General features: G+C 48.6%; 1 pseudogene; it reads left to right on the forward strand.

Annotated features, from left to right (window-relative positions):
* Positions 1 to 22,689: 22,689 nt before the first annotated feature.
* On the forward strand, positions 22,690 to 23,339 carry LOC124684310 (annotated as a pseudogene).
* Positions 23,340 to 23,646: the final 307 nt, after the last annotated feature.

The following is a 23,646-nucleotide window of genomic DNA, read 5'->3' on the forward strand; positions in this document are numbered from 1 at the left end:
CAAAAGGGACGTCGTCCGCAAGGCTAAGCAGATCTGCCAAACTGCGATGCCGGATGATTAGGAATGGGGCCTCCTGCCTCTCAGTACTACTAACCCTCCGACCCAAGAAGTAAGAGATTACGCAACTCGGGTCGGCTTACCGGTAACTTTTTGCTGTTGCTAACCTTCTTTTTTCTTGTTTCAGGCCAAGGACCGCTTCCCCACCATCCTCGCAGAGCGACGCGGCCCCTGCGTGAAGCGCGCCCTAGATTCTGTTGATCCGGATCCTTACATCCGTTGGCGGGACCTGAAGATGGGCAAGACCAAAGCTTCGCGCCTCGGCCCATCCGTGCCGAAACCTACCGGTTCCTCGGATGACCTGACCGTGCTTGAGGTACTTTTCTTTTTCGATTTCTTATACTTTTTCATATTTTCTCCTTAGTAGATGTTCTCTTAGCTATCTTGAACTCGCAGGTCCACGAGCACGCGCCTCCGCTGCAGGCCGAGGCCGGTGACGAGTTTGTGAACAAGCTCATGGCCCAGGGCCAGAAGAACAAGGCGCCGGCATCTGACGCCGGTTCCAGCCAGGCCCCTCCCCCTAAGCGCTTCCGGACGGAGCCTTTGGGGGAGAAGGAAGTTGGTGTGCGGCGCTACAAGCGCAAGCAGATGCCGACCGCCTCTGGGTAAGCCTCTCGTTTTCTTGCTTGTTTGTTTTTACCAAGTTCTTTTTCCGGCTTCTTTTTTCCAACTGTCTCTTTCTCTTTTACTCTGCCCTGCGCTCAAGCTTCGCCCAAGGCCTGTGGGCTCTGATGGTTCCGCGAGGACCTCGACCCCTCCTCCTCACTCAAGCCCGGCACCATCTGGTGCCGGCAACACCTCTGCCTCCCCTCTGGGGGGCACTACAAGTTCGGGGCGTGCGGCCCCTACACCGCCAGAACACCGCACGGAGGAGGACTTCGTCTCCCCTCCCGAAAACCAAGATACCGGCGCCAGCAACATCGGTGCCGAGGAAGAAGCTGCCGGGCGGGCGGAACCTCTGGTTCCTCCCGTCCTTGAAAAGGAAAAGAAGAAGAAGACTGCTTCCGTGCCGGAGACCTCCGCGCCGGAAAGTTCCAAGCCGGGTGACGCGCCTAGCGCTCCCCCTTCTCGCAGAACCACTCCAACTCCACCGCCGGATGCTCCTCGCACCGAGCCTGCCGGCGCTACTCCAACTCCACCGCCGCCCAAGATCTCCAAGCTCATCAAGGGGAAGGCGACGGCCTCCAGCGCCCCCTCTGGCGGACAGCAGCCTTTGGTGCTGCACGTCTCCAAGGCCGCCAGCACTGCCAGCGAAAAGGCGACCGGCCTGCTTGGTCGGCTCACCGATTTCCAGCGCGGGGGCCGGGAGATGGGGCATCTGCTGCCCTACGCTCAGAAGTGGAACGCCGCGGATATGTCCCCGGCGACCCGCGGTATGGGCAAGGACAGGCTGCTGTTGCCTGACCCTGTTGGAGACCGGTCCTCCGAGGAGCACTTCATGCGGCTGCGCCGGGCCGTGAAGGAGCTCGACAGTGCGTGGTATGATGCCACGAACAACTTGATGGTACGTTTTACCAACTCTCTTCAACTTTTACCGGTTTCCTTGCTTCCGGATCTTTTCTATCTTTTCTTTAGTTTCATGCCGGTTTCTCTCTTTTTTATTGAATCTTGTCTATCTTCCCAGTCCCCTAGTTTTGTGTTGAGAGCGTAGCTCTTAGCACGAAACTTAACTTAAAAACTTAGCGCGAAACCGGCATAGCCAGTCCCCGAGTTTCGGGTTAAGAACTCTGTTCTTAGCGCAAAACTTATCTTAGAAACGCGCGAAACCGGCATAGCTAGTCCCCGAGTTTCGGGTTAAGAACTCTGTTCTTAGCGCAAAACTTTAACTAATCTCTTTTTCTTGAACAGCTCACGGCTGACGCTCGGAAGGTCCTCTTCGAGGAGCTTCTATGGGAGCACCGGGATCTTGCTGAGGCACATGACAAGTGCCAAGGTAAGTTTTTTGCACCTCCGGCATCTTTTTACCGGAAAGCTTTCTTTCTCTTAACACCTATGATTTTTGCTCAACAGTGATCCCGGAAGCTTCTATTGAGGCCCTCAAGGAGCAGCTTGCCGCCGCCCAACGTACGACTCCCCCTTTTTTCCGGTTTACTTGCTTTTCTTTATTTGACCGGTGCGTTTTTACTAACACTTTCTTTTTGGGTTCCAGAGGAGAAGGACCAGCTCATCCGGCAGCACCAGGAGGAGCTGAGCGCCCAAAAGACCAGCTACCAGGAGCTCAAGGGCCAGCTCATCCAGCTTGGTCTTGACCACGCCAAGGCACTGAAGGCTGCCGAAGCTGATGCGGCGGACAAGCTGCACGAGGCGCTGGAGGACGCCGGTAACGCCCATGTGGTGTTGCAGGCCGAGCTGGAGGAGGCCGCCAAGGCGCGGAAAGATGTCGAGGACAAGGCCGCGTGGCTGGAGGCGGAGCGGAAGGAGTATGACCGGCTAATCACGCAAACTGATGCGCATACCTTCCGTAAGTTCCTTCCTTTTTCCTTTTCCGGTTTCTGCTTATAAGCTTGTTTCTTCCGGCTGCATTTCCTTAGCCTCTTTATTTCTTTGCGCAGGCCTCTTCCCGGACTCCCAGGCGTTTGCCATAAAGAGGGTTGAGGAGCATCGCGTTGGCCAGGCCCAGGAGAATCTTGGCGTGCCATGGACCCCCTATGACCATCTGGTTGCTCTGAACGCGCGGGTGTCTCATATGCGCACCATTGATCGGAATCTTTCTGATATTCCTGATGTAGCTACCCAGCTCTTCAGGACTCTGTGGCCTGGAGAAGCGGTGCCAGATACCTTCTCCTTGATCAGTGACCGCCTCAAGGGTGCCGCAGGAGGATCCGCGAATGGCAGTGCTCCGCTGCCCGCGCTGGGGCAGACTCTGCACTCTGCGTCGCCTGCTCTTGGTATCCGGAGCTTAACCTGGACGCCCTCACCGGCGTGCGCGAAGGAGCCGAAACCGATCTGGACCCGATCCTCACCGCTAAGCGGCAAGATCGTGCGTACCATATCGCGGAGTACGCCGACATGCGCACCTTCATCCCTCCCCCTCCTGACGTCAAGGACTATCTCGACGAGGAGGAGGATGAAGCTGATGAGGAGCCTCTGGACGATGCTGGTGCTGGCGATGCTCCTCCGGAAGCCCCTGCTGCCCGATTATCTTCTGTTAAGTGTTTGCCTGTGATATGTTCGTTTGTCCTGTTCGACTCAAAACAATGCCCGTTAAATTCTACCCCGGTATGTCGGGGTTTATGATGTAAAACTTTAAGTTTCCTTTTGGTTACTGCACAACAGTTTATGCCGGTATGTTATACCGGTGGTTAATTATCTTATGTTTGCCTTAGCATATTTGCTTATCGTTTTGCTTTTATCCTGCACTGCAAAGATTTCAAAATTGCTTCCGCATCCAATTCGATGCACACTTGGTTCTTTTGCCTTGGCTCTGCCTGCCTTCTCTGGGCGTTCTTTGGCGTATGAGCACAAGGTTCTTTTACCAAACAAGCATTTTCTTGAACTTAGAAATAACTTCAAAATTTTGCAAAAAACCGGTTTAACCGGGGTTAGTTAAACTTTTCCGGATTGCTTGTTCCCACTCTCTCTTTTCGCAGTTCGCGTGCTTAGTTGCTACCGGTTTATCTTGCTTGCCATGAAGCCGGTTTGCGGACAGCAGCAGAGTCGAAGACTCCGGTAGGTTTAGCACGCTACTAAACCGGAAAGAAAAAATGTTCACTAAGCAACCGGTGAACTGAAAAAATAAACATATTGCATGCAACTTTAGGGGCAGTCCCCGAGATTCATTCGAGGTTCCGACATCTTTTTATTCATAGCATATAAGGTACAAAAAGGAACTTCTTACTCCACAACTTCAAGAGTAGAAAGGACGCAACAGAGCTACGTTCCATGGACGCTTGCTCTCTTCTCCGGATCTGTCCGCCTTTCCTTTTTTCCACTCCTGTGCATCGATCAAGTAATAAGCGTCATTGTGAAGAGCTTTGCTCACGATGAAGGGACCTTCCCATGGTGGTGAAAGCTTATGCCGGCCTTCAGTGCGCTGCACCAGGCGTAGCACCAGATCTCCTTCTCGGAATACTCTCGGGTTAACCTTCCGGCTATGATAGCGTCTGAGGTTTTGCTGGTAAATGGCTGTTCTTGCCAATGCCAACTCTCTTGCTTCTTCTAGCAAGTCCACATCATTTTCTCTGGCCTCCTTGACCTCTTGCTCAGTATAGAGCTGTACCCTTGGTGAGTCATGGATGATGTCGGTTGGTATGACCGCTTCTGCTCCATATACCATGAAAAATGGAGTGTATCCGGTGGACCGGTTTGGAGTTGTTCTTATGCTCCACAACACTGATGGTAGCTCATCAAGCCAACACCCTGGTGACTTTTCTACCACTTCGATGAGCCTTGGTTTGATACCGGAAAGTACCAAAGCATTCATTCTTTCCACCTGGCCATTGCTTTGTGGGTGTGCCACCGAGCACAAATCCAACCGGATGTTGTTGTCCTCACAAAACCTTTTGAACTCACCTTGAGCAAAGTTGGTTCCATTGTCAGTGATGATACTATGCGGGTATCCATACCGCAAAATGACATCCTTTAAGAACTTTACCGCTGTGTGCCCATCACACTTTGCGATAGGTTTCACTTCTAGCCACTTGGTGAATTTATCCACCATAACCAAGATGTGAGTCATGCTGCTCCTTGCAGTTTTGAATGGGCCAACCATATCAAGGCACCAAACAGCAAATGGCCATGTCAGTGGTATTGTCTTTAAACCGGATGCTGGGGTATGATTTTGCTTGGCGTACCTCTGGCACCCATTGCATTTTCTTACCAAATCCTCAGCGTTTTCCAAAGCAGTAGGCCAGTAGAACCCATGCCGGAATACTTTTGCTACCAGCGCCCTTGATGAAGCGTGATGCCCACATTCTCCTTGGTGAATTTCCTCAAGCATTTCTTTTCCTTCTTCCGGCTCCACACATCTTTGAAGGACACCGGTTACGCTTCTCTTGTACACCTCGCCATTGGTGAATGTGTATGCTTTGGACCTTCTCTGGATTCTTCTTGATTCATTTTCGTCATCCGGCAAGGCGCCGTTGATCAGGAATTCCTTAATAGGTTTAACCCACGATGGTGTCTCTCGAACCAGAAACACCGGTGCGTCTATCTCCATGCTATCCACCAGCATCGTTTCTTCCGGTATGGCTGCAGCAGTCCCCGAGTTTATCAGTGCAGTCCCCGAGTTTACCGGTGCAGTCCCCGGGTTTCCTTCATCGATGTCCATGGGTACTATGTGTGATTCCGGTACGAAAATTTATTCCGACTCCGGGCTTGGTTTGATCGACGGTACCCTTAAGTGTTCCAAGGCTATTCCGGGAGGAATTTCTTGCCTAGATGAGCCCAGTTTGGACAAAGCATCCGCGGCTTCATTTTCCGCTCGCGGCACATGGTGAAACTCACAGCCCTCAAAGAAGCCGGCAATCTTTTGCACGTGAAACCGATACAAAGCCATGTTAGCATCCTTTGTGTCCCAATCTCCGGAACATTGCTGCACCACAAGATCTGAATCTCCATAGCAAATGATCCGGTGCACACCGATTTCTTTTGCTACTTTAAGCCCATGAATCAGAGCCTCATACTCAGCGACATTGTTTGATGCCCTGAAATGCACTTGCAGAACATACCGGAGATGATCTCCCTTAGGCGAGGTAAGCACCACACCGGCACCTAGACCCTCTTTTAGTTTGGATCCGTCGAAGTGCATCTTCCAGTACTCTATTCTTTGATCTGGCGGCTTGTATTGCATTTCCGCCCAATCAACAAGGAAATCAGCCAAAGCTTGTGACTTTATGGCATCTCTCCTTTCATACACAGGCACATACGGTGATATCTGAATTGCCCACTTTGCGATCCTACCGCTAGCATCTTTGGTGCACATGATATCGGAAATAGGTGCTTCGCTTACCACTTTCATGGGGTGCTCTTCAAAGTAGTGCTTGAGCTTGGTGGCGGCCATGTACACGCCATAAGTCATCTTTTGGAAGTGAGGGTAGTTTTGTTTCGAGAGGGAGAGCACCTCGCTCAGGTAGTATACCGGCCTCTGGACGGTTTTTCCTTCCTCTTCTCTTTCAACCACAACTACAACACTCAACCCCCGGTTTGTTGCTGCTATGTATAATAGCATAGGCTCCCTTTCTAGAGGCGAAGCCAGTATAGGCGCTGTAGCTAGCATTGCTTTTAGCTCCTTAAACGTTGCGTCTGCCTGAGGGGTCCAGACGAACGTGTCAGATTTTTTCATGAGAGCATAGAGTGGCAGAGCTTTTTCTCCCAACCTGCTTATGAACCGGCTTAGCGATGCCAAGCTTCCGGTAAACTTCTGCACGTCCTTGAGATCGCGCGGTATTGTCATTCTTTCAATTGCCCGGATTTTTACCGGATTGACCTCAATGCCCCGGCTTGATACGAGAAAGCCAAGCAACTTGCCGGCAGGTACACCAAAGGTACATTTTGCCGGATTGAGCTTCATCCGGAATCTTCTCAAGTTATCAAATGTTTGCCGGAGGTCATCGATTAAGGTTTCTTTTATCTTGGTTTTTACCACGACATCGTCCACATAGACTTGCACGTTCTTTCCGATTTGATCAAACAAGCATTTTTGCATACAGCGCTGGTACGTTGCACCGCCGTTGCGCAAACCAAAAGGCATAGTGACATAGCAGTAAGCCCCGTGCGGGGTAATGAACGCAGTTTTTATTTGATCTTCCTTTTTCAAGGGGATTTGGTGGAAACCGGAATAAGCATCCAAGAAAGACAACAGCTCACATCCTGCAGTGGAATCAATCACTTGATCGATCCGAGGTAAAGGGAAAGGGTCCTTCGGGCAAGCTTTGTTCAAGTTGGTGTAGTCGATGCACATGCGCCACACCTTTGGAGCTTTTGCTTCCATGTTCTCTTCTTTTTTCTTCTCGACCAGCACCGGATTGGCTAGCCACTCGGTGTGCAGTACTTCCACGATGAAACCGGCAACCAGTAACTTTGTTACCTCTTCTCCAATGATCTTTCTCCTGTCTTCAGCAAACCGGCGCAGCGGCTGCCTTACCGGCTTTGCATCTTTCCGGACATTTAATGAGTGCTCAGCCAGCTCCCTCGGAACACCTACCAGGTCATCAGTAGACCAGGCAAAGATATTCCGATTCTCACGGAGGAAGCTGACGAGCGCGATTTCCTATGCCTCATTCATGCCGGCACCGATACGAACGGTGCGCTCAGGGTAAGCCGGATCCAGCACAATGTCCTTTGTTTCCTTTGTCGGCTTGAATGCTGGTGTGCCCAGGTTTGCACTCATTGCCGCTAAGCTCAGCTGTGAGGACTGAGCCAGTGCTACCGCAGTTTGCATCCTCCTCTTTTCTTCAGCGATCACCAGCGATTCTGCCAGGTTTGATCCGGCGGAAGCTGTTTCCAGTGAGATTTTGTAGTTTCCCACTACAGTCAAGGGTCCACGAGGTGCCGGCATCTTCATCTTGAGATACACCGTGTGAGTTGAGGCCATAAAAGCAGCCAACGCCGGTCTCCCCAGCAAAGCATGGTAAGGGCTATCTAAGTCCACCACCTCGAACTCAAGATTTTCAACCCGGCAATTGTCACGTCCTCCAAACGACACATCCACCCGGACTTTTCCAACCGGTGCGCAGGACAGTCCCGGAACGATTCCATGGAACGTTGTGCGCGTTGGCTGAAGCATGTTTTCTGTTATGCCCAGCATGTTCATGGTGTGCAGGTACATGATATTTATGCTACTCCCATTGTCTATCAGCACCTTGCTGAACTTGACTCGAGCGTTTGGCCCTTGCATGATTGGGTCCAAGATAAGTGCATAGCCACCCGGGTTAGGCATGATCTTAGGGTGATCCTTGAATGACCACGAGATCTCTTGATCAGACCACAGCATGTATTTTGGTACTGCCGGCATTACCGCGTTCACTTCCATAGAACGGCGATACAGGCTCTGTCTGTCGGTTGGCTCAGTTACGAACACAACGCAGCACATATCTGGGTCATGGTAAACATTCCGGCCTAAAGGTGCCGGTGGAGGCGGTTGGCCATTGCCTTCCCCCACCTGGTTAACTTGCTGGTATTGCTGCCGGTTTGGCTGCACCGGTAAGGCGTTTGCCCCGGTAAGCGGTGGTGGTGGTGGTAGCTGTTGTTGCCGCGGCATGTCTTGCGGTGGTTGTGCATCTTTTACCGTTCCCTTTTGCATGAAGTACTTGGTCCAGGTACAATCCTTCGTCAGATGGTTTGACGGGTGTGCCGGATTCGGTGTGTGCCACCGGCAAGGTTGGTCCATGGCAGCTTCCATGGTGTACTTTGCGGGTTCTTGCCAGCTTTTTTTCTGAACCCGGGGCTTCTTTTCTACCCACTGTTTCTTAGGACCCGCCCATGGCTGCGATCCGGTTCTCTGTCTCTGACTGCCACTGGCCTCAGAGTTTTCTTGCACTGCAGCAACTTGCTGCGGACCGTACCTTCGATCCGGAAAATCTTCCCTTCTTTTGTTATTCCGGTTATCCCGGTGTTGCTATTGGCGCTGCTGTTCCGGCTTAGGTTGCACTGCCGGCTGCGTTGGGTCTCCCAATGCATAGCTATCCGCCACACGTATCATCTCTGCCAACGTTGTCGGCATGTTCCGCTGCAGCTTTTGCCACAACGGTGAACCTCTTCTGCATCCACCGCTAAACCAAGCAATGGCTTGTGCCTCTATCACCCCTTCACAGGAGTTCCTTGTAGTGTTCCACCGGGCCAGATAATCCCGGTCTGTTTCATTTGGACGCTGCACGCACAAAGCGAGCTGCTGGGGCCTGTTTGGCCTTTGATAGGTGCTGCTGAAGTTGCTCACGAAAGCTTCCTCAAAGTCCAACCAACCATTTATGCTTCCTACCGGCAAGTTGTTTAGCCAGATTCTTGCCGGTCCAACCAAGAACGATGGTATGATTCTCACGGCCCATCGCCGGTTTCCTCCTCCTGCTACGGTTCCTCCGCCGCCTGCAACGTATACCGCGGTCACGTAGTCCGCGAGCCAGTCTTCCGGCTTTGTGGTGCCATCATATGTTTTTGTGTCACGAGGCAACATAAAGTTGCGAACTGGTGGCTTTTCTTTCATGATCCTTGGGCCAAAACACTTTGGGCCCGGGGGACCTTCTTCCTCGATCATTTCTGACAAGTATACTCTATCCAGTCGGTGCCTCGCATCCCGTTCCGGTAGGTATCTTTCTCCCAAGCGTTCTCCCAACGGGTTCCGGTATCTTTGCCAGTCTTGCGGAATCAGCCTCATCATAACATTCCGGTACCGCGGCCCTTGCCTGCCGGTACCTTGGAGGATCTATTTCCTCCTCATCGTACGCCGCCCTTGCAGCTCGATAATTTTGCCCGGTTTCTTGTCTACCGGCATGATTGTTTCCGGCATAGCCCTCTTTGGCGTAGCCTCTGTTTGCCCCTTGGCCTTTTCTGCCGGCATCATATTGCCCGGCTTGCTGTTTTTCGGCAAGAACCGGATCATACACAGTCATCTGCTGCGCATTCAGAGCATCTCCACTCGTCCCCCCGACGAGGCCCCCGAGCGACGTTTTTTCCATCCGGACGGCGAAATTCGGCCCAGTCGCGCCCCCGGTTCCTCGTTTTCGTCCGGATTTGGCCCTTCATCCATCCGGCGAGCCCACGCCATCCCCGGCCCCGGGCGCGCTCGGGGACTCCGGACGAGTGAAAAGCGGGGAAGGGCCCGATCTGTCGGTGACTCGACGCACGAACCCCACCGCCACGTCGCTCAAAATCTCCCCACCCCTCGTATCTCTCTCGCCGCCGGCACCTCCCCGCCGGCTTGTTGCCCGGATTCCGCCGCCTTTCGACGACGGCCTATCCGGCTGCTCTTCCGCCGGCTCTGTTCTCCGACTTTGGCCGGCTCCTCGTCGCTCGCGGCTCGGGTTGCCTCGACCACGCCCGTCAGGTGTTCGTCCATTTGCCTCGCCGGCCATGGACTCGGACGAAGAGGAGGAGCAGATGTTCGTCGAGCTTATGCAAGAAGAGATGGCAGCAGCCGCCCAAGACGACGAGCACATGATGATCCTCGGTTGCTTGGCAAGCATGTACGCCGGACCGGCAAGCCGGTCGACGTGTTGGGTCGGCACCGGGTCGCCGGAAGTGCAAGCCGAGACAGCGAATGGAGGGCTACTGCATGTTGTACGCCGACTACTTCGCCGACAATCCATTGCACGGTGAGAGTGTTTTCCGGCGTCGTTTCAGGATGAGCAGAAAGCTATTTCTGCAAATTGTGTATGACATCCGAGACTTTGATCCCTCTACTTCAGATGCAAGGCGGATTGCACTGGTTTGGTTGGATTTTCGTCACTGCAGAAGTGCACAGTGGCTATGAGGATGCTGGCGTATGGAGCTCCCGGTGATACTGCAGATGACTATCTTCGGATGGCGGAGTCCACCGCCCTTGAATGTTTCTACCGGTTCTGCAGGGCCGTCATAGCAGTGTTCGGAGACTACTACTTGAGATCACCCACTGTCGAAGACACTCAGAGGATCCTTGCAACCAATGAAGCTAGGGGTTTTCCAGGGATGCTTGGAAGCATTGACTGCATGCATTGGCAATGGAAGAACTGTCCGTTTGCGTGGCAGGGAATTTACAAGGGTCACAAAAAAGGCTGCACTGTGATACTTGAAGGCGGCACTACAACAAAGGATACTACCTTGCAGACGGTATCTATCCAAAGTGGGCAACATTTGTGAAGACTATCTCCAACCCTAGCACCCCCAAACTTTGCGAGTTTGTCAAGAAACAAGAAGCTTGCCGAAAAGACGTCGAGCGTGCATTCGGTGTCCTCCAGCAGAGATTTGTCGTCGTCCGGTTCCCCGCTATGACTTGGTCGAAAGATCGGATGTGGGAGGTGATGAACTGCTGTGTGTGCCTACACAATATGATTATTGAAAATGAGCGAAAGCATCCGGTTCCTCTGGCTGAGCAAGAAGCACCATATGAGAGAGAGGGTCCTCTTGCACAGCCTAATCACCAGGTGCCTCCATCATGGGCCGCCTTCTTTGCTATGCGCCAGGAGATTCGAGACTCTACAATGCATCACTCTGCTGCAAGATGATCTGGTGGAGCACATATGGAGGCTCCGAGGCAACGCCAACGCCGACGCCAACTAGTCTGTCTTAATTTGTTTGAAAAATTGTGAAATTGTGTGCTTCATTTGTTTCGAGCACTTGTTAAACATTGTACCGATTATCGCCGAATTTGTTTCAGCAATTTTCGTACTTTTGGTCGCCGAACTTGTTAAATTTTATGTTAAATTTGTTTGAAATATGTCAAATGGTCGAGGTTGGGGGTTTCCTGCCGGGGGGACGGCTGGAACTTCGGCGCTCCCCACGCCAAATCTTCCTCCAATCCGGACGAAAATTTCGCCGGATTTGGGCGTGGGGAGCGCCAACGAGTGGGGATGCTCTCACCTCTTTTTCTCTTCTTCTGTCCGGATGGGGGGACGAAGCCTGCCCATGGGACTTGCTACCGGCATTCCTTGTTGAACGCGCGGATTTTGAAGCCACAGCCTTGTTCAGCTTATCAAGCTGTTCAGCATTTTGCTGCTCGATAGTTTCAAGAAGTTCCCGGACACGCTCTTGTTGTTTTGCCAGAGCGTCCCGGAAGCGAGTCACACAGCGCTACGGCGGCTTTAGCAGCTTTTATTGTTTTATCCGGGCTACTGTACTTAGGTTTTTCTACTATGCTCACAGATGCAGAAGTGCTTTTGCCGGCAGCAATTTCTTTGCGCAGATCCTGGTCTAGATTGCGAGCCTTAAGCCGGTTTTCCGGTATCCTAGCAGCATGAGCGCTAACGAAGCAAAGCCATGGGCAGCGTTATACTCACGTACGGTTAGGTTCAGCTCGCGCTGCGCCTGACGACGTCCTTGCCGCTCTCGAGTATCTTCGGCGCTGCGCCTCCAGCTCCGCCTGAGCCGCTGCCGGGTCGATGTTCTGCGCGATGGGGGTGGCGAGGACGTTCATCGCCGCTTGGAGTGGTGTTTCCGGCGGTGCGGATGATGCTCCCGCAGCGCCTGCGCCGTGTTCCAGCGGTGGCTTGGCCGCACGGGTCGAAACCGCACGCCCAGCACCTTCTTCCGCAGCTTCTTTGCCGGCGTCGACCGCGCCAGCCATCATCACCTCCACACTGCCAGGAGCGCGGCCAGCATGTAGCCATCTTGGCGGATCTGGCGCCACCGCATACCGGCGAGAGGCACTGGCGCACAGGGACGATGCCGAAGTAGATGCGGTGGCTGCCGAACTCAATGATGCGGCCGTTCTTGGGGAAGATGCCGCACTTGGCGAAGCAGCCCGCATTGTCGTTGATGAAGTCCATGGCGTAGATGCGCTGCACCAACGCGGAGACCGTACGCTGGCTGGCGACGTCGAGGATGCCCGCCCGAATGTGAACTCCAGCAAGCGCCACTTCATGCCCCACGGTGGGCGCCAACTGTCGTCGTGGCGAACGAGCAGATGCCATGGGATGGCTTAAGTTGGGGCCGAATGGGCGCTAGAGGATTCGGGGGAGGGTTTGCGACTAGATGGGACGAACTTCCGGATGCTTTCCTCAAGAACACAACCAAAGGCCGATATGCAAGAAGAGAGACAAGAGGAAGAACTCTGCTCTAGATCGCTAGCTTCATTGATCTTAACATGGTTACAAGTTTCTGGATACAAGGTTCTTCGTCTAACTTCACCTCACGTAACGTGCCCGTAAGAGGCTATGCCCCCTCTCCTTATATAGGGGAGAGGGTGGCTTACAGAACAAGAAACCCTAATGGCATCTTTGACTGGACAAACTACTTTACAAAGCTACTTTAATCAGGGATGACGCCGGGGACTTCTTTAATCAGGGACGCTGACGTCCTCCGGCTTCTTTCAGCGTCACCTCTCTCTTTGGCGCCAGGGCTCCGATTAAAGTTACTTTGCTTAGCTCATCCTTGTCTTCTAGCTCTGAAGAGAATCTTTGACCGGTCTCGCCGACCTGCTCTCCTTCCGGTATCTTCTTCATCCGGTTCCGGTATACCCCTCTGGGGATACCGGCCTGTCCTCACTTAGCCAAACTCTTATCTTTGTGCTCCGGTAAGAATATTAAACCGGTATCTTGATGGCTCAAACCATCCGGTTTGGCATGCCTTTGGCATACCGGGGGTCATCCCCCCAACACCACACGCCAGGGCCGCGTGGCCCAAGGCCTGGCCGCGCCGTCTTGTTGTGTCGGCGCCTCGTCGCCCCACTTCGTTTCCCTTTCGGTCTTCTGGAAGGTTCATGGAAAAATAAGACCCTGGGCGTTGATTTCGTCCAATTCCGAGAATATTTCCTTTGTAGGATTTCTGAAACCAAAAACAGCAGAAAACAAGAATCGGCTCTTCGGCATCTTGTCAATAGGTTAGTGCCGGAAAATGCATAAATATGACATAAAGTATGTATAAAACATGTGAGTATCATCAATAAAGTAGCATGGAACATAAGAAATTATAGATACGTTTGAGACGTATCACACGCTTAACTTCCGAGTTCCTTTCCGTCCCACTTCCAAGTGCTTCGTGTGCATGTTGTTGATAGTAGTATCATATCAATCCTATTAACATGTTGATCGATGTCACACTTTTTTATTATTTGTACTGCAAATAATTCTTTTAATAAAAAAAATTAATGATGTAATAATAATATTAAATAAATAAATAAAATTAACTTTTTAAATTTGTATTAGTTTTAATTATTTTTTAAAAAAATATTTTTTTCTGCCAAACCTAAGCCTGAAAATTTGAAAATCTTATAATTTGCTAAAAGTAATAATAATATTCCGGGATTCAAAAAATCTTATAATTACTAATTTTAATTTTTAAAAAATAAAAAATATATAAAATTCTAAATTTTTGGAAAAAACCTAAAATCTTCCTGCTTTCATATTTTCATTTGGAATTTTGAGAATCTAAAAATTGGCTAACCGGGTAAATCCAGGTGAATTCAGATGTAACTTTTTCTCACGATGATTTTGATATATTATACATTTTTTTCGACGTCGTATGCAAAAGTTAATGCGGTTTTACTATTTTTCAAAAAAAATTTACAAAAAAAGTCAAAATTCGAATTTCTTATTTTCACCGAATAGTAGATTGCATAACATACAAGAATCTGAAAACATTTATTTTTAAAATTTTCTATCATTTTCATTTGTATTTTACAAAGCAAAAAAAAGCGATCCAGGGGGTGTGGAGGTGCGTGGGGAGCAGGAAAAACCTTTAGTACCGGTACCGGTACTAAAGGTTTTCCGGCTGACGCCAACCCTTTAATACCGGTTGGTGACACGAACCGGTACTAAAGGTCCTGCACAAACCGGTAATAAAGGTTGCAGGCGGCCTGGACACTGCAACCGGTACTAACGCACCTTTTAGTACCGGTTCGTAAGGAACCGGTACTAACGGGTTGGACGGAAGCCCCTTTTTCTACTAGTGCAACACAGAAAATTTCACGTGCAATTTACGGTGTCCGGGATATTCTGCGTCAACTTCATTGGCCTCTATGCGAGTTTTGTGAAGACGGGTGTTAGCACTCATTTATGGCATGGCACCAGAAGGTAAGAATCTATAAGTTGCGTCAAGAAAAGTTAAATATGGGTCGAATTATGTCCAGAAGCCCATGGAGCAAGCCGGAGCGAGCAAGAACATACAAAACAAAGTTGACATCAACACGGAAGGGCAAAGTCCACTTGGAAAGAAGTCGCAAATGCTTGAAGTTCTGGACTAGTGCGTAGCCAAATGAGATCTTACCTTAGCTTTAGTTGTATTTCACATAGGGCATCTATATGAAATCTACGGAGTTATTCTGCTTCTACCCAAAAATATGTGAAATTGGTGGGATTATGCGTGAAAGTCGTGAGCTTAAGGGGCTTCTACATAAAATTTTAGGATTCCAGGGGGCTCCTTATGAAATTGTGCAAGCTTTGCTGGCTTCTAGGCAAAATTCCTAAATTAAGGTTAATATGTGTGAAAGCCCCAAGATTTAGAGGCTTCTACACAAAATTCATATGCTTTGGGTCTTTTCCCAAAAATTAAGTGATGCCGAGATCCTTTTCATAAATTTGCCGAGTCCTTGCAAAAAGAGAAATGCATCTCGGGCCTTCTTAGGCTGAATTGGCCTCTTTGATCTGCTAATTCTTGGTCATTGAGAGTATTGATTGCACAATCATGCACTCTAGAAAATTTTGTGAGGATATTAATAAGAACTTATTTATTAGATCACTCTATTAAGATACTTAAGGCTACCATACTAGTCATGAACACACACACACAGCTAGTAATCATATGAATATCATAAATTAATCCAAGAGGACATGCAACTACTTTTACATGTCCACGGCCTAAATAGTTTGACTTAATCATATAGGTTTTGAAGAACTTGTGTCTCAAAGAGGAAACTACTAACTCTTTTTTTACTTGCAAACATAAAGTTTCAACTTTGTAGAGCTTGTATTATCTACAAGATGTTAATATTGTATAATTACAATATTGAATATTTACATCTATTTGCATTGTTTTGTTGTTAAAACTAAGCCACATGTTCAGAGAGTAATGGGTAAAAAAATATTATAAATTGTGAAGTCGAGGAAAAAAACATTCGTAGGGTCATGGATGCATTGTCATTTATTCGGTGTGTCCACATCGGAGGAGAGGTGGTTTAGTGCAAAGAGAACAAGCAATGAAAACAACAGACAGCTTACCTAGCATGGCATCTGAGGCGGATTCAGTTAGTTGAATAGGATGTCCCCTCCCCAGCACCACCTTTGTCTTCTCATATTGTGCTAAACCTTTCTGAAATTGTTAATCAAGATTTGATTTTCTGTCGAAATTGTAAGACCATTATAATACATTTGAAATAAAAATGTGATTGAAATTTTCATGTGATGTTCCTTGTGATCAAAAGGTTTTGTAAGTCTGATCACATTGTCGTCTTTTTGGTGTTCTCTTGTTGAAGACATTGTTAGGAGATTTTTCAAAATCTCTTTCTCTCTCTCCAAGGTAGGAACCCATGATATGGCCTCAATGGTTGGATTGTGTGACTAAATGGCTCGTGCATTGTTCTATCCTTGTAGATATTGCTTTTGTAGAGCTTTTCGCGCAATCATAGCATTGTGAATGACGGTGGTTGTTGTTTCTATTTTGGTATTACCACCATTGATCGCTAGGTTGGGCCATGTTATTTTTTTTCTATTTTTTATAATTTAGCGATGCACGTCATCAATTTCTCGACCAGTCTCTTATTAACAATGCCAGGTGTACTTGGTATCAACTCGATACTAATATATCACCCCTCCCAAAAAAACTTACTCCCTTCCTCCTCCATCATCACTTCCTTCTTCCATTGCACCTCCTCGCTAGTGTCTCATTTTCCTCCGGTGTTCATATCCTTTCGACATGTCATAGACGCACCCCACCAACACTTTCGCACACCCCCACATCATCTACAAAAGAGTGGATTTGCGGAGATTCAAAATATATGTGATAACTAATCTTATCACTTTTACCACTCGTAACAAGCTAGCTCCAATAGCATCTGAATTTTATATAGCCACACATGAAAATTGCCACATATGAAAAGTAGATATCGAAGTCTTGACATATTTTGTTTTTCCATTTCTACAAGCATGCATGCAACATCTAGCAAGCGAGTTGCTAGCAGTAAGCATGAGCCCTTTCGAAGTTTCTCTAAAAATATATGTATGTTCCATATTAGTTGTCACATATTTAATATAATTTTATACTAAATCAACAGCACGAACAACACCAACAATAATGAAATGATGAAATGCATGGGTTTATTTTCTCTGAAATGTCAAATGCTGGAGTTGAAACTTGAAACCATGCATGCATGGTCTTCAAATCTTGGTCTGACTTAAATGACATCGCAGTAGTACTAATAGTTTTGTTTTTATAGGGAGCAACAGTAGGGATGCGAATTTTTGGCTCCTGGGTGCGCCAGCACCCGATTTTAGCAATAAAATCGAAAAATACTAAAATTGATTCAAAACAATGGGCATAAATCATGTGTGTGGAGTACATATGTAGGTATGTGCATGTCAAGTTTCAACCTAAAATATGAAAGTATGTAGCCTACACAAAAATAGCAAACTGTATTGTTCATAGTATAATGATTATACGTATATTATTCCACAGTATAACAAAACTTCATTTTCACTTTTTTGTATGAGTCACGTGTGGCCGTATTTTTTTCCAAAAAAGATTCTAGATAAGTATTGAGATGAGATGTACTCAAGGTAATTATTTCAACTTTTTTTGGTTCGAATTCTTTTAAAATCAGGTGCGCTGGTACCTAGGTTCTTCACCATATTTTCGAGCAACGTAGTATTAGTAAACGAAACAGTAGGCCCCAAGCTGGCTTGGGGGTTGTGGGACCTGTGGCAGTCAGCACTGCCATCTTTCGTCTCGTCCTTTTTAGCCTTTACTTACTTATCGAGCACATATATGTTGGTGCAGCACCTCGGCTGCACCTTCCTCTTTCTTAGTCGCGGGAACCAACGGAGGGAGACAATGGAGTGGAGATACAGTATTTTCCCGGCTGGCGCGCGAATGCTGCCGTTGACACGCCAACGCCCTAATCTAATCTTTTCTCTTCAGCTCAATCTAAACAGTACACAGGATTACATGACATTTTATACCGGCACCTAGCAACTACTATGCGACACTCAGCGCGCACACACGCACTAGCTCCTGGCGACCCGGCCCGCCCAAGTACGTGAGCCATCTCCTCAACCCCATTAGGCCGATGCACCGCACCGCACACCTCCATAGGCCGACACACGGGCCGGAGCTCCGCGCAACCGCCGGTGAATGCCGCCACTGCCAGGCTCGCCGCGCATCGCCGTCGCCACGCGCTCACCGCCATCGCCACGTGCACGCCGCCGTCGCCACGCGCTTGCGCGCCCTGCACGCCCCGGCTCACGCACACGATCACGCACTGACGTGATCAACGCGGCCGTCCTGCGCTCCGTTGGACGCGTTCTCCTGCGGTGATCCGCACGCCCTCGGCTTACACACATGTCATGCCCTAACGACGTGGCCGCTCGAGCTGCCTCACCCGCCGCATGAATGGCATCTCCTCCATGCCGCCGAGCCACGCCGCGCCACCGCAGCCTTTGTGCCACCACGCATGTCCGTCGCGCTTCCCGCACGCACAGCATGGCCATGCTCTACGGTCTAGGGCCATGAAGGCTCTGATACCACAATATACGTGTGGTCCTTGATACAATATCTCAACTGGACTAACGAAATGGATCATATTCAGAAAAGGAAAGTTGTCAACGGGTAGCACCTTTGCACCTGTGGACGTGGATGCTGAGCGGGCATGTGAGCCACCACGCCCCACTTACATAGCGATTTGCACCACATCGGCCTGACAGAGAGACAGCTTTACATAATTAATTCTGACCTAGCTTCTTTTTTCACTTTTTCGGTCTCAGCAGGATGTGGTGTAGCCACTGTACATAAGAGCAAGTACAATAAAGTATATTTAGTTGGCTATAACAGGTAAAATATTATACTTTTATTTAGTTCACTACAGGAATGGGAGGCTACTCCGAGGGCCATGATATACGTCGACGGCCAAAAGTCGGGGCCGTCGGCGTATGGCCCGGCTAGGCTAGCCTGCCCTTTCGCCCATCGGCGTAGCACGGCCATCGGCGTAGCGAGGTCTACGCCGAGGGCAGCCCTCGGCATATCTTTGGCCCTAGGCGTAGACAGGGCTACGCCGACGGCCACCCTCGGCGTAGGCCATTTTTCAAATTTGTCTAATTTAGTAAAAATCATAACTAATTCATATGATGTCAGAAAAATGCGTATGAGGTATCAAAATTTTCAGAAAAACATCCTCTATCCGTTTATGTCAAAATCATGCATATTTGAATCATGTACAGTACCATGTTAACATAGAAACAATTCGATCACTTTCTTATATGTCATCAGGTTCCCGTTTTAGCCAGATGACAATTTAAACAAAGTCAAAAAATCTCGCGGAGCCGCATGGCATCATTTTATGTGTTCTAGTAACCACTCCAAAAGATGGAATTGGGATACGGTAATTATTTTAGAAAACCCTTCACAAACAGGGCTATCACGTCCGGAGTTCTATGACTTTTAGGGCAAATGAGTAGGAAACGGCCCGTGACACCGCATAGTTTGTCGGAACGAGGCCATATTTGGCACGTGTGTGGTCCCTGGGATGGGAAGAAAGGCCCCGGGAGCGGATTTCCAATCCAACCCATGGGCGATAGTTTTTTCATTTTCGGGGTGCCAAAACGGATTTTTTTTTGTGAAGCACCTACATGGGGCACATTTTAGTATTGTGTGAGACCTCAGCGTAGTGGTAGGACACCGACCTCGCATCACATATCATATGCCATATGTGTGTGCTAGCTATATGGGAATCCATGCGGCTTCCTGCGGTGTCCCGCCGAATCCGCTGGAAAGTGACCGGATTTGAACTAGGACTACACTTTCCGTCGCTCAATAAATTCCGGGAAAATGTTTTTAGGTCTATGACATATCACTTTATGTGCGATTTTTTTTCCATTTAGCCCGATGGTAAACGGGTGCACCAGCGCGCCCGGTACGGCCATATCGTATCTTCGTGGGTTCCCATTTTGACCAAATGGCAATTTAAACGAAGTCAGAAAATCTCGCGGAGCCGCATGGCATCATTTTATGTGTCCTAGTAACCAATCCAAAAGTCGGAATTAGGATACGGCAATTATTTTGGAAAACCCTTCACAAACAGGGCTATCACGTCCGGAGTTCTATGGCTTTTAGGGCAAATGAGTAGGAAACGGCCCGTGGCACCGCATAGTTTGTCGGAACGAGGCCATATTTGGCACGTGCGTGGTCCCTGGGATGGGAAGCAAGACCCCGGGAGCGGATTTCCAATCCGACCCATGGGTGATGGTTTTTCATTTTCGGGGTGCCAAAACGGTTTTTTTTATGAAGCAGCTACATGAGACGCATTTTAGTATTGCGCGAGACCTCCGCGTAGTGGTAGGACATCGCCTCCGCACCATATATCACATGCCATATGTACGCGCTAGCTATCTGGGAATCCCTGCGGCTTCCTGCGGTGTCCCGCCGAATCCGCTGGAAAGTGACCGGATTTGAACTAGGGCTACACTTTCCATCGCTCAATAAATTCCGGGAAAAATGTTTTTACGTCTATGACATATCACTTTATGTGCAATTTTTTTTCTATTTAGCGCGATGGTAAACGGGTGCACCAGCGCGCCCGGTACGGCCATACAGCATCTTCATGGGAGGCTGTTTTGGCCAAATGGCAATTTAAACGAAGTCAGAAAATCCCGCGGAGCCGCATAGCGTCATTTTATGTGTCCTAGTAACCAATCCAAAAGTCGGAATTAGGATACGGCAATTATTTTGGAAAACCCTTCACAAACAGGGCTATCACGTCCGGAGTTCTATGGCTTTTAGGGCAAATGAGTAGGAAACGGCCCGTGGCACCGCATAGTTTGTCGGAATGATGCCATATTTGGCACGTGCGTGGTCCCTGGGATGGGAAGCAAGGCTCCGGGATCGGATTTCCAATCCGACCCATGGGTGATGGTTTTTTCATTTTCATGGTGCCAAAACCGGTTTTTTATGGAGCAGCTACATGGGACGCATTTTAGTATTGCGCGAGACCTCCGCGTATTGGTAGGACACCGCCTCCGCACCATATATCACATGGCATATGTACGCTCTAGGTATCTGGGAATCCCTGCGGCTTCCTGCGGTGTCCCACTGAACCCGTTGGAAACTGGCCGAATTTGAAATAGGGGTACACTTTCCATCGCTCAATAAATTCCGCAAAAAAAGTTTTTCGGTCTATAACACATCACTTTATGTGCTAATTTTTGTCTGTTTAGCGTGTTGGCGAACGGTGCACCAGCCCGCCCGATACGGCCATTTCGCATCTCCCGAGGGGGCCGTTTTGGCCACATGGCAAATTGGGCGTCATACTTGGATTCCTCTAATTTTTAGGTTCAAATGATGATATGGATGTTATATTTAGATTTCTCTCATTTTTCTGATCGATTTAGACATATTATTTGTGGAATTTCGATTTTCCGATTTAAAGATATTAATTATTCCATATTAAATAGAAAAAAGACCAAAAAATAAAGTCATTTTATTGTTATTTGAATTCGGTATTATTATTACTTATATACTCATTGTTGTCTACTTAAGTAATTGTTTGGGATTTTCCAAAATAAAGAGGTGTGCATCACGGTTCAAGGGTTAATAGGGTTGATATGCTATTATTATCAGCAAGAGGTGTCAATTCTATAACGGAAGCTTATCCGAATGGAACCAAAAAGAGTTAGAGTTAAAAGTGTATTGGTCAAAGAAAAAAAAGAAAAAAATTGTGTAAAAGAAATTAAAATTTTAAAAAATTTAAAGTCTATGCCGAGGGTTTTGCCGTCGGCATATAGAAAAAATATATATTTTTTAAAAAAAAAATTTGAATTTTTTTGGAAAAGGGAAATTTAAATTTTTTTAAATGTCTATGCCGAGGGTTTTACCGTCGGCGTAGCGTGCTACGCCGAGGGCCTGGCTACGCCGACGGCGATAGTGCCTTTGCCGAGGGAGCTATATGCCGAGGAGCTATGCCGAGGGCGGCCCTCGGCGTAGCCTACGCCGACAGCCAAAGCAGGCTACGCCGGGGGTTCCCGGCCCTCGGCATATAGCTCCATTCCTGTAGTGGTTGGAGGAGTAAGAATAGGAGAGAGAAGGTAAGTGGACTCTTATGCAATAGTCAATTTTAGCACGTGCTCTTAAGCACTTTGTAAAAGTGAAAGATGAGCTATATTTTGATAAAGTAGTACATTGTTAAAGTCCACTATTGTATATGATGACTATAAATTGACTATAAATAACATGACAGACCATTACAAGCAGCTGTTGGCTATACTATTGTTTTTCTCTAATCTTAGATCTCCAGATCGATCTTGTATAAGATACACGCACACTAGTACCAGATAACCAGCCCATTACGCGCTATTGCAGACTTGCAGTAGCAGCAGTAGTCCTATTGCCGGGGGGGCGCACTGCATGTATGTGAACAAACTATCAGCAACTAACTTAACTGATCAGCGCCCTTTTCCCACACGAATCATGAGCAGCCGCACTTACAAGTGAGGAAGGAGATCGATCAGTCAGAGAAGCTGTGAGGAGAATGTACAGACTACGGGCTCCTTTGATTTAATGGTCCTTTGATTTAAAGGATTTGCATAGAAATTGTGTAGGATTTGATTTCTATAGAATTTTTTTTATATATGTTGTTTGATTCATAGGAACATATTTTATATGAAAAATTCCTATAGAAAATTTGTAGTGTAATTTAATAGAAAAAACATTAACTCATACCTCATGAAAAAATTCTTTTGCTGCAATCAAACACACTTCATCTTCCTATAGAATTTAAGTAGACATCTCATTTCAATCATATACACCTTTTTCTATTCCTATACTTTATCTATCTTTTAAATCAAAGGAGCCCGTAGAGGATGTGTGATGGACTGGTATGCGCGGCTGTCGAAGGGCGGGGTTGACGCTGGCGGCGACGTACGAGTACGGCCTACTCTTCAGCAAGAACGAGCTGGAGCCCGTCGACGCGCCGGATTTCAACCACGACCTGCTCAAGAGCATGGGTGGCGCTGTCGCCAAGCACCCACTCGAGATCCCCAAGCTCGATAGGAAGATGCTTAAGCCTCTGCATCGCCATATATCTTCGTCGGTGGCTGCTCGGCTCGCGCGCAGTGCCCACGGGCCGGCTCGCCGACGGGGGGGAGAGGGCGTCGACATCGGTCGTGCCGAGGATCTGCCGCAGCGGCAAGGCGTCCACGTCGGTCACTGTCGTGCCGAGTATCTGCAGCGAAGGCGACGACGTCGTGGTCCATGCCGGCGCGGTGCGACGGAGGAGGGGCGTCAAGAAGATGGTGCTCATGATCACCAATGACGGCGTCGCCACGGGGGTCGGTGGTGGCGTCCAGTTCTCGTCGGGGTCATCGCAAAAGGCCAGCCTCATGTTCCACGACTACGCCTACGAGGAAGACGACGAGGCCGACGTCGACAACGAGGAGGAGCTGTTCTCCGACGTCGCCGCCGCCGAAGAAGGCGAGATCAAGTGGAACTCAATGTTCCAAGACCTCAAGCCGACGTGAGAATTGCGTGAGGACACCCTAGCTCATCATTTTCAGTCTATCGATCATTCTGTCCCATCTCGTGTTCCTTGTTACTCCCTCCCGTCCTAAATATAAGCCATATAGTTTTTGGCACGGAAATTAAGAAACACACATTTTGGAAAAATTACACCATGTTTGACTGGGATTAACCCTAGGCAATTAACGTGAGCTAATAGAGGACTTTGCATAAGCCAAGGAAACGTAATCAAATCACTAAAAATATTTTCCATACAAGTGGGGCAACCTCGTAAACCTTATATTCTGGAATTTTTCTCAAAACACTATA

Source organism: Lolium rigidum, chromosome 1 (assembly GCF_022539505.1).
Source record: "Lolium rigidum isolate FL_2022 chromosome 1, APGP_CSIRO_Lrig_0.1, whole genome shotgun sequence".
Lineage (NCBI taxonomy): Eukaryota > Viridiplantae > Streptophyta > Magnoliopsida > Poales > Poaceae > Lolium > Lolium rigidum.